At 42.9% G+C, this 10,217-nt stretch overlaps 1 long non-coding RNA gene across 2 annotated transcripts; it reads left to right on the top strand.

The window, feature by feature from the left end:
- Nucleotides 1-572: 572 nt before the first annotated feature.
- On the top strand, nt 573-3,577 carry LOC135364685 (uncharacterized). 2 transcript variants are annotated; one of them, XR_010412115.1, is made up of 5 exons: nt 573-711; nt 1,573-1,693; nt 2,189-2,254; nt 2,529-2,646; nt 3,442-3,577. It is a non-coding gene; the product is annotated as an uncharacterized LOC135364685 (long non-coding RNA). The 2 variants fall into 2 exon arrangements; XR_010412114.1 differs by lacking the exons at nt 2,189-2,254; nt 2,529-2,646; nt 3,442-3,577 and adding an exon at nt 1,983-2,122.
- Nucleotides 3,578-10,217: the final 6,640 nt, after the last annotated feature.

Below are 10,217 nucleotides of genomic sequence, written 5' to 3'. Positions count from 1 at the left end.
TTCAAGCTAAAAATTATCAATACAGAAACATTTAAAACATTTTTGGTCTAATTATTATTCCCTAATGACTTAAGGGATAAATATAACAATCCCATTTTGACAGTTGGTGAAATTAAGTTTAGAAGAAACTCTGCACGATTATCATCCAAGCAGCATAGCAGGCGCATCAGGCCGGACAAGACTCGGGGCTCGGGCTGTGCTCCTCACCCGAGGCGGCCGAGACCGGACGGCCCCTCGCCGGCCCCAGCCCGGCCCGTTTCGATTCCGCTCCACGGCTGCTGACGCCCGGGCCTCGACCGCCGCCGGCGGGCTCCTTACTGCGTCCGGGGCATCTCCAGCAGCTGGTCAGGTGTGCGGAGAGGCGCCCCGCTCCAGAGACGCCACTGAGGCTGAGCCGTGCGCGAGAAGACACGGGACACAGAGGCCAGCGGCCAGAAAGCTCTGGGGCGGAGGGGTGTCCATCCCGTCCCGACACAGCCCAGGGAGAAACCCTCCCGCCGGCCTGGGCAGCGGTGCAGCCTCATGCAACACCGAGCACGGCGGTGGCCGCCCCGCAGCCCCCGAGTCCCCCGACTGCCAGGCACAGGCCCGGCGCGGGTCCCCCTTGAGGCCCGTGTGCACTCGGGGACTGCACGTGAGGCCACCCGAAGGGCACGTCCTGGTGGAAATTTCGTATTTACAGCAGTGACCCTCAACCGCTCCGTCAGCCAGGTAAGGCACGCGCATGACCGAGATGACAGACACGGGCCTCGCTTGTCCTCAGGGAGCCCACACTGAGTCGCTCCACAGACGTGTGTGTCCCAGACGCCGCAGCACGAAGAGCTATGATGTCGGGGGGCCACAGGATGATGGAGAAACACAAGGCAAGGAGAGGGGGCCGGGGGCGCGCCGGGGGGCAGGGGCGACAGCAGAAGACATACCTGAGTGAAGGGAGGAGGCAAACCCCACACACGTGGGGGAAGAGCCTCCGGGCTGACACAGCAGGTGCAGAGGCCTCCGGTCTTCCTGCTTCTGCGTGGCCCCGACTCCGTTCTTCAGGGCGGCTTTGCATCCGGGTGGATGGGTGCCGAGTACACAGGGGCCCATCCACAGGGCAGAAGGCAACCCGAATCCGCCCGGGGCCATGGAGGGGGACCGCCTGACGGCCGCGAACACACAGCCTCTGCACGGCTGAAACGCTCCACGTGCGGCTGGCGACCACGTCCCCACCTGTCACGATGGGTTCAGTTTACGCCACGTAAAGAATACTTCAATTAATGTACTGATGTACCTTATGTATTTAGTGCTTTGGTAGGGTTGATTTTTATGCGAATTGGTTAGACCTGGTCGTGTGCCCCTGCCAAACCTTCCAGTGCTCCCATTTCGACGTGACCATGGAAAAGCCAACTGCCGCCGAGTCACTACATGTCGTGAGAATAAAAAGTTTTAGTATTTATGAAGTTGTGCTTATGATTATTTTTATTCTTATGTGACCTTCTCCAGGAACTGACTGCTTTTTTCTTCCTCCACCCACTTGGGTTTCCTGCAGTCTCTGGCAGCACCTCCCTGATCCGTTCACTTTTCTCCATGCAGACATCCCTCTGGCATCTCACCCATCCTGCTCCGTCCAGGACTGATGCTGCCCGAGCCCTCATTTGGGGGCTTACTGGTTCGTGTTACTGGAGCACATCCCTCCATCGCTTTTTGAGAACAAGTATGTGGGTCACACATTCTTTGAGACCCTACCTTTCTGAACAAGTCCTAATTTTACCTTTATTCCAGAGTAATTTAAGAATAGATGTGGGTTTGGACATGATGTTATGCAAAATTCAACGATACTCCCCAATCCCATACCCATTAATGTGGATTTTCTCTCTGAGGCTGTAGCAAATATTCTAAAATATTTCCATACTTTGTCTTGGCATAGGTTTTCATTTCCCATTTATTAACTTAGGTACTTGTCGACTGCTTTCAATCTGAAAACTCACATCCTTCCCTTCTAGGAGACTTGTGTCCTTGCTCGGTATTTCCTCCCCCGTGCTAACCTGCACTCTTCCTGAACACGCACGCTGCCCACGGGAGCTGATCCTTTCATTTTACCTTTTCTCTTCTCTACAATAATTCTACTACAAAATATTTCGACTGACACATCCTCTCCCCAAAAAGCAATAATAAAACTTGACAAAATTGTCAAAAACCACCATCTTAGGGTTCTGGAGGTTGACCAGAAGCATACAGCACGACGCCCGGCCCCTTCGGATGACAGCCGCAGCAGGTGGGCAAAGCCCTGAAAACCAGCAGCTTTGGGGCAGATGGTGGAGGAGCCTCACGAGCCCATGTGGTCAGAACCAGCCTGTGCCTAGGAGACCAGCGGAGGGGAGGGGGGCTCAGCCGCCTGAGGACACGATGCAGCTCTCACACCTCCTGCTCTACAGGGAAATGCCTATTCCCAGCTCCTACCCAACCTTCTGGCAGGTTGTTTCCTTTTCTCGTTGATTTTCAGTTTTTATTTTGCTTTTCTTTTTGCTTGTTTTTAAAAATCATTCTAGATCTCAATCCAGCAGCCGAAGAACATTTTGGTAAAGGGCGAGAATAAATGCTTGAGGCTTTGCAAGCTTACAGTCTCTGCGCTTCTACTGCTCAGCAGCGGAGACAGTGTGTGAATGGGTGAGACTGTTTTCCAATAAAACTTTATTTGTAGACATTGAAATTTGAATTTCATATAATTTTCACGTGTCATAAAATAATATTCTTTTGAAAAATTACCCCCTAACCATTAAAAAATGTAAAAACCATTCTTAGAACTTTCTACTCCGGGAAGATGGTGTAAATGGACCTTTTCCTATTCCTTCTGCTAAAAACCTGGATATTAAATATAAACCAAACATAAAACAACTATGACCTTGGGGTGGACCAAGAGACACCATGGTGATGAATTCCCTGGGTTTTCTTCTCGCCTCCTCTATCCCCGACTTAGAATTGAAGAACCCACAAGCACCAACAGGCACAGACGAAAAAAAAAAAAAAAAGCCCCAACAAAAGCCTGCTCTCTCCAGCCAAAGGACTGGAAATAGGGGCAGCCTCACATGGCAGAAAACTTTTTTTAAAAAAGATTTATTTATTTATTAGAGGGGGAAGGGCCAGAGGGAGAAGGAGAGAATCTAAGCAGACTCCGTACTGAGGATGGAGCCCAATGTGGGGCTCGATCCCACGACCCTGAGATCATGACCTGAGCTGAAATCAAGAGTCGGATGCTTTACCGACTTGAGCCACCCAGGTGCCCCCTGACAAACATTTTAAAGCAGGCATGATAAAATACTTCAACAAACAATTACAAATACTCTTAAAACAAATGAAAATACAAAACCCTCAGGGAAGAAACAAAGTCTCAGGGAAAAAAAGGTATAAAAAATGGGAAAATTGGAATTGAAAAATACAGTAACTGAAATTTTTTTAAAATAGATAAACTCAACAACAGAATTGAGGGGACAGGAAATAACCAGTGACTAGAAGAGAGAACACTGAAATTATATAATCTGAAGAGCCGAAAGATTTCTAAAACTACACCTTCAGAAAACTGTGTGAACCCAGAGCGGCATAAATTCAAAGAAATCCATGCCAAAACACATCATCATTAAACTTCTGAAAACCAAGGACCAAGAAAAAGTCTTGAAAGTGAAATGACACCATATATAAGAAAAACGATTTGAATGACAGTGGATTTCTCATCAGAAACCATGGAGGCCGGAAGAAAGTGACATACTATTTCTCAAGTGCTAAAAGAAAAGATCTGTATACATAGTAAAAATATCCTTCAGGAATGAAGGGGAAATTAAGACATTCTCAAATGAAGGAAAAATAAGAATTTGTCACCAGCAGACCTACCCTAAAAAAAAAGGCCAAAGGAAGTTCTCTAAACAAAGAGGAAATGATAAAAGAAGGAACCTTAAAACATCAGGAAATAAGAAAGAACATGGTAAGAAAAAATATGGGTAAATACAATAAGCTTTCCTTCCCTTGAGTTTTCTAAATTATATTTGACAGTTGAAACAAAAACTATAACACTTTCTGTTATGGTTCAGAATGAAGACAGAGGAGATTTTTAAGACAATTACATTATAAGCAGGGAGAGTAAAGGGAAGTATGGTTTCTATACTTCACTCAAGTGAATAAAGTCAACAGATATAGACTATGATAAGTATAAATAATGTAACATTTTCAGTTTTAAGATTTAAAAACACTACAGATAAATCAAAACTGAATTATAAAAAAAATGTCCACATGATCTATAGGAAAATAGAGAAATAAAAAAACAGGAAACAGAAAATAAAATGCGGACTTGAACTCTAACATATCAATAATTACGTTAAATGTAAATGGTCTAAAAAAAATACCAATTCAAAGACACACATTGTCTGTGTGGATTAAAAAACATGACCCAGGGCGCCTGCATGGCTCAGTTGGTTAAGCGACTGCCTTCGGCTCAGGTCATGATCCTGGAGTCCCGGGATCGAGTCCGGCATTGGGCTCCCTGCTCGGCGGGGAGTCTGCTTCTCCCTCTGACCCTCCTCCCTCTCATGCTCTCTGTCTCTCATTCTTTCTCTCTCAAAGAAATAAATAAAATCTTTTAAAAAATTAAAAAAAAATAATAAAAAACATGACCCAGACTAATTTAAGAAGACTGGCTGAAGCTCTGCCCAAACAATCTGTGGATGGAAAAGCACCACTTGCTACCGGAGAGGATGATGATGATGAAGTTCCAGATCTTGTGGAGAATTTTGATGAAGCTTCCAAGAATGAAGCAAACTGAATTGAGTCAACTTCTGAAGAAGATAAAACTTGAAGAAGTTACTGGAAGCTGCTATTTTATATTATGACTGCTTTTTAAAATTTTGTTCATGAATCTGATAAAATCTAGATCTCTAATATTTTTAAGCCCAAACCCCTTGGACACTGCAGCTCTCTTCAGTTTTTGCTTATACACAATTCATTCTTTGCAGCTAATTAAGCTGAAGAAGCCTGGGAATAAAGTTTGAAACAAGGTTAATAAAGTTCTTTGCCTAGGAAAAAAAAAAAAAAAATGACCCATCTATATGATGTCTACAAAAAGCTCACTTCAAATATAATGATATATTTTAAAGTAAAAAGTAAAAAGATAGGAAAATAAAATAAAATGATAGGAAAAGATATGTCATGCAAACATTAAACAAAGGAAAGAAAACACAGCTATATTAATATCAGATAAAACAGACCTCAAAGTAAAATCACTAAAAAAATCACAGAGAGGGATACTATATAATTATAAAAGATCACTCCACCAAGAACACACAGCAATCCTAAATGTGTACACACCAAACAAGAGAGCTTCAAAACATATGATGCAAAAACTAATCGAATTGAAAGGAGAAATACACAAATCCAGATTTATAACTGCAGATTTCAACAGCCCTCTCTCAACAACCGACAGAACAACTAGACAAAAAATCAGTAAGGATACAGAACTCAACAATACTATTAACCAACATGACCCGATCAACATGTATAGGACACTGACCAACAGCAGAATACATATCTTTTCTTTCTTATTTATTTATTTTTAAAGATTTTATTTATTTGACAGAGACACAGTGAGAGAGGGAACACAAGCAGGGGGAGCGGGAGAGGGAGAAGCAGGCTTCCCGCGGAGCAGGGAGCCCGATGTGGGGCTCGATCCCAGGACCCTGGGACCATGACCTGAGCCGAAGGCAGACGCTTAATGACTGAGCCACCCAGGCACCCCAATACATATCTTTTCAAGTGCCCACAGAACATAAACCAAGAAGGCTAAACCCTGGGCCATGAAATAAGTCTCAATAAATGTAAAAGTATTTCAGTCACATACAGTATGCTGTCTGCCACAATAGAATTAAATCAGAAATCAATAGCAGAAACTATATGGAAATCTCCAAATATTTGGAAACTAAGTAACACACTTCAAAATAACCCACAGAATGAAGAAGTCATAAGGAAAACTAGAAAATATTTTGAACTGAATGAAAATGAAAACACAACACAAAATGAAAAATAATATCAACATGTATGGGATACAGGTAAAGCATCACCTAAAGAGAAATTTATAGCATTAAAAGCCTATATTAGGAAATAAGGAAGCTTAGAAATTAATTACCTCAGCTTTGACCCTAAAGGAGAAACAAAAGAAGAAAAGCAAATGAAACCCAAAGAAAACAGAACAAAGTAAGTAATTAAGAAAAGCAGAGATCGGGGGCCTGGGTGGCTCAGTTGGTTAAGCGACTGCCTTCGGCTCAGGTCATGATCCTGGAGTCCCGGGATCGAGTCCCACATCGGGCTCCCTGCTCAGCAGGGGGTCTGCTTCTCCCTCTGCCCTCTTCCCTCTCGTGCTCTCTGTCTCTCATTCTCTCTCAAATAAATAAATAAAATCTTTAAAAAAAAGAAAAGAAAAGCAGAGATCAATGAAATTGAAAACAGAAAAACAATAGAGAAAAATCAATGAAACAAAGAAATGGCTCTTTGTAAGGATAAACAAAATAAACATCCAGCAAGACTGGATGAAAAGAAAAAGAGAGGACACAAATTATCAATATCAGGAACAACACAGGATGGATGTCACTGCAGACACTGCAGATGCCCGAAGAATAATGAGGGACTACTAAGAACAACTCTATACACAGCTACAAGCACCAATGTTAGACGTGAAGTTAGACAATTTAGCAAGATATACCCCCTCTGCAAGGACTCACAATGGCCACAGCTCACCCAGTCTGAAATCGATCATTAGAACAGCCCCTTAACTATTAAAGAAATTGAACTCATAATTAAAAGCCTTCCAAAAAAGAAATACCCAAGCCCAGATAATTTTACTAGAGAATTCTACTAAACAATCAAAGAAAAATTAACACCAGTTCTACACAGTCTCTTCTCAGTGGAGGAAACATTTCCCAATTCATTTTAGGTAAGTAGTTATCACCGTTAATACTAAAACCAAAGACAGTACAGAACAAAAAAACTACAGACCAATATCCTTCATGAAAAAAATGCAGAAATCCTTAACAAAGTCTTAGAAATTAGAAATCCTTAACCAATAGAATTTAGCAATATATAAAAATAATTATACACCATGACCAAGTGAGGTTTATTTCAGGAATACAAAGCAGGTTCAATATTTGAAAAAGCAATCACTATAATCCACCATATTAACCAGCTAAAGAAGAAAAACCACATGATCATATCACCCAATACAGAAAAAGCATTTGACAAAATTCAACATGTGTTATAGGTTGAATTATGTCCCCCCAAAAGTTGCAGTCTTATGTTGCAGTCTTAACCCCCAGGCACATCAAAATGTGACCTTACTTGGAAACAGGGTCTTGACAGAGGTGATCAAGTTAAAATGAAGCCACTAGGGTGGGTCCTAATCCAATATAACTATGTCCTTATGAAAAAAGGAAATTTGGACGGAGAGACAGAGGGAAGATGACCTGAAGACAAAGAGGATTCCATGTGAAGACACGACTGGAATGATGCCCCATAAGCAAAGAACACTGGAGGCTGCTAACAGGTGGCTGGGAGTCAAGGAGAGGTGAGGAATGACTCCCCCACAGGCTTCAGAGGGAACTTGGACTTGCCGACACCTTGATTTTGGACTTATAGCCTCCAGAACCATGAGATAAATTTCTGTTGTTCTAAGCCATCCAGTTTGTGGTTTGTTTGTTTTTTTAATATTTATTTATTTGAGTGAGAGAGAGATAGAAAGTGCACGCAAGAGAGAGCATGAGCGGGGTGGGGGGGGCAGAGGGAGAAGCAGGCTTCCCACTGAGCAGGGAGCCCAACGTGGGGCTCCATCCCAGGACCCCGGGATCATGACCTGAGGTGAAGGCAGACGCTTAACCGACTGAGCCACCCAGGCGCCCCTTGTGGTGTTTCGTTTTATTTTGTTTTGTCTTAATAGCAGTCCTGAGAAACTAATAAAACACCCATTTATGATTTTAAAAAAAGAAAAAAAACTCTCCGAAAAACAAAAACAGAAAAGAACTTCTGCAACTTGATAAAGAACATCAACAAAAACTACGGATGACGCTATATTTCATTGTGAGAGTGTCCGCCATCCTGAGAGAATAAAGCAAGAACGCCCACGCTCACTGCTCTAATTCAACATAGAGCTGCATGTGTGAGCCAGGAGTAAGGCAAGAAAAATAAGAGAAGGCAGATAGATCAGAAAGGAAAACATAAAACTGGCCCTATTTACAAATGATGTGATTGTCAACATAGAAAAACTGACACACAGGGGCACCTGGGTGGCACGGTCGGTTGAGCGTCCAACTCTTGATTTCCGCTCAAGTTGTGATCACAGGGTCATGAGGTCAAGCCTCATGCTGGGCTCTGTGCTCAGTGGGGAGTCTGCTTCTCTCCTTCTCCCTCTGCCCCTCATGCCCCCCCCAAATAAATAAATCTTAAAAAAAAAAAGAAGAAAAGGAAAGAAAAACTGACATACAGGTTTAAAACAATTCATTTCAAAATCCCAGCCACATTTTTGTAGGCATAGGACAGGTTATTCCAAAAATTTATAAGCATAGGCAAAGGAACTAGAACAGCTAAAACAATTTTGAAAAAGAAAAATAAAGTGTGAGGAATTAGTCTTCCCAATTCCAATATTTATCAAACAACCACAGCAACCAAGACTCTGTGATTTTGCTGAAGGTACAGATCCATAGACCAGTGCAACGAACTGAGAATCCAGAAACAAATCTACACAAATATGCCCAATGGATTCTTGATAAAGCCGTGAAAGCAATTTAATGGAGGAAATACAATCTTTTCAACAAATGGTGCTAGAGCAATTGGACATCTATAGGCCAAAGAAAGAAAGAGGGGAAGGAAGGAAGGAAGGAAGGAAGGAAGGAAGGAAGGAAGGAAGGAAGGAACTCACCCTAGGTTTCACAGCTTATACAAAAATTAACTCAAAATGGATTGTGGGCTTAAAAAATGTAAAACAATATAGCTTTTAGAAAAAAATAACAGATGGGCGCCTGGGTGGCTCAGTTGGTTAAGCGACTGCCTTCAGCTCAGGTCATGATCCCAGGGTCCTGGGATCGAGCCCCGCATCGGGCTCCCTGCTCTGCGGGGAGCCTGCTTCTCCCTCTCCCACTCCCCCTGCTTGTGTTCCCTCTCTCGCTGTGTCTCTCTCTGTCAAATAAATAAATAAAATCTTTAAAAAAAAAAAGAAAAGAAAAAAATAACAGAATCTTAGGGATCGAGGGCTGGCCAAAAAAATCTTAGTCTTGACAATGAAAGCACCATTCATAATAGGAAAAACTGATAAACTGGACTTTATTAAAATTAAAAACTTCTGTCTGTAAAAGAAACAAACCCTGTTAAGAGGACGAAAAATGAGCTACAGAGTGGGAGAAAAATATCTGCAAACCACATATCCAACAAAGAACTAGTATCCAGAATATATAAAGAGCTCTCAAAACTCAACAACAACAGAAAACAATCCAATTAGAAGGTGGGCGAAAGAAACAAAGAGCTACTTTGTTGAAGAGGACAGCCAGTACAGATGGCAAATAAGCACAGGAAAAGACGTGCAGCAGCATTAGCGTCAGGGAAATGCGGATGAAAGCACAACACGATATCACTACACACCAGTAAAACACAGTGACAACACCAATGCTGGAAGACGCAGCCCTCAGATGTTCCCAGCAGGGATGGAAAACCCCGAAAACAGTTCGGCTGTTTCTTAAAAAAGTACACCTGCAACGACCATCCACTCAGCAACTACAGTTCCAGGCACTGATAGCACGGAAACAGACGCTCCGTGAATGTTCATAGCAACTGTATTTTTAATAGCCCAAAACTGGAAACCCTCCAGACATCCCTCGGCAGGGGCATGGCCACAAACTGCGGTCCGCCCCTACCGGGGACTGCGACTCGGCATTCAGCAGGAATAATCGTTGCTTTTGCAACAACTGGGATGACTCTCCAAAAAATGCTGCTGAGTGAAAAGAGCCAATCCCGAAAGGTTACATACCGTATTATGTCACTGACATAACATTCTTGATGTCACAATATTATACAAATGGAGAACGGATTAGTTGTTGCCAGGGGTCAGGGTGGGGAAGGGGACCGGAGGGAAGAGGGTGTGTGTATAGAGAGTAACCTCAGCAGGAGGCTTCATCTTCACTGCATCCGGTGGTGATACTGTTTCTCAAGATGTTACCACT

Source organism: Mirounga angustirostris, unplaced genomic scaffold (genome assembly GCF_029215605.1).
Source record: "Mirounga angustirostris isolate CCGP_5_RB_7025 unplaced genomic scaffold, mMirAng1.0.hap1 SCAF_6, whole genome shotgun sequence".
Classification (NCBI taxonomy): domain Eukaryota; kingdom Metazoa; phylum Chordata; class Mammalia; order Carnivora; family Phocidae; genus Mirounga; species Mirounga angustirostris.
Note: the sequence above shows the minus strand (reverse complement) of the source record. Positions and strands in the feature narration are given on the sequence as shown.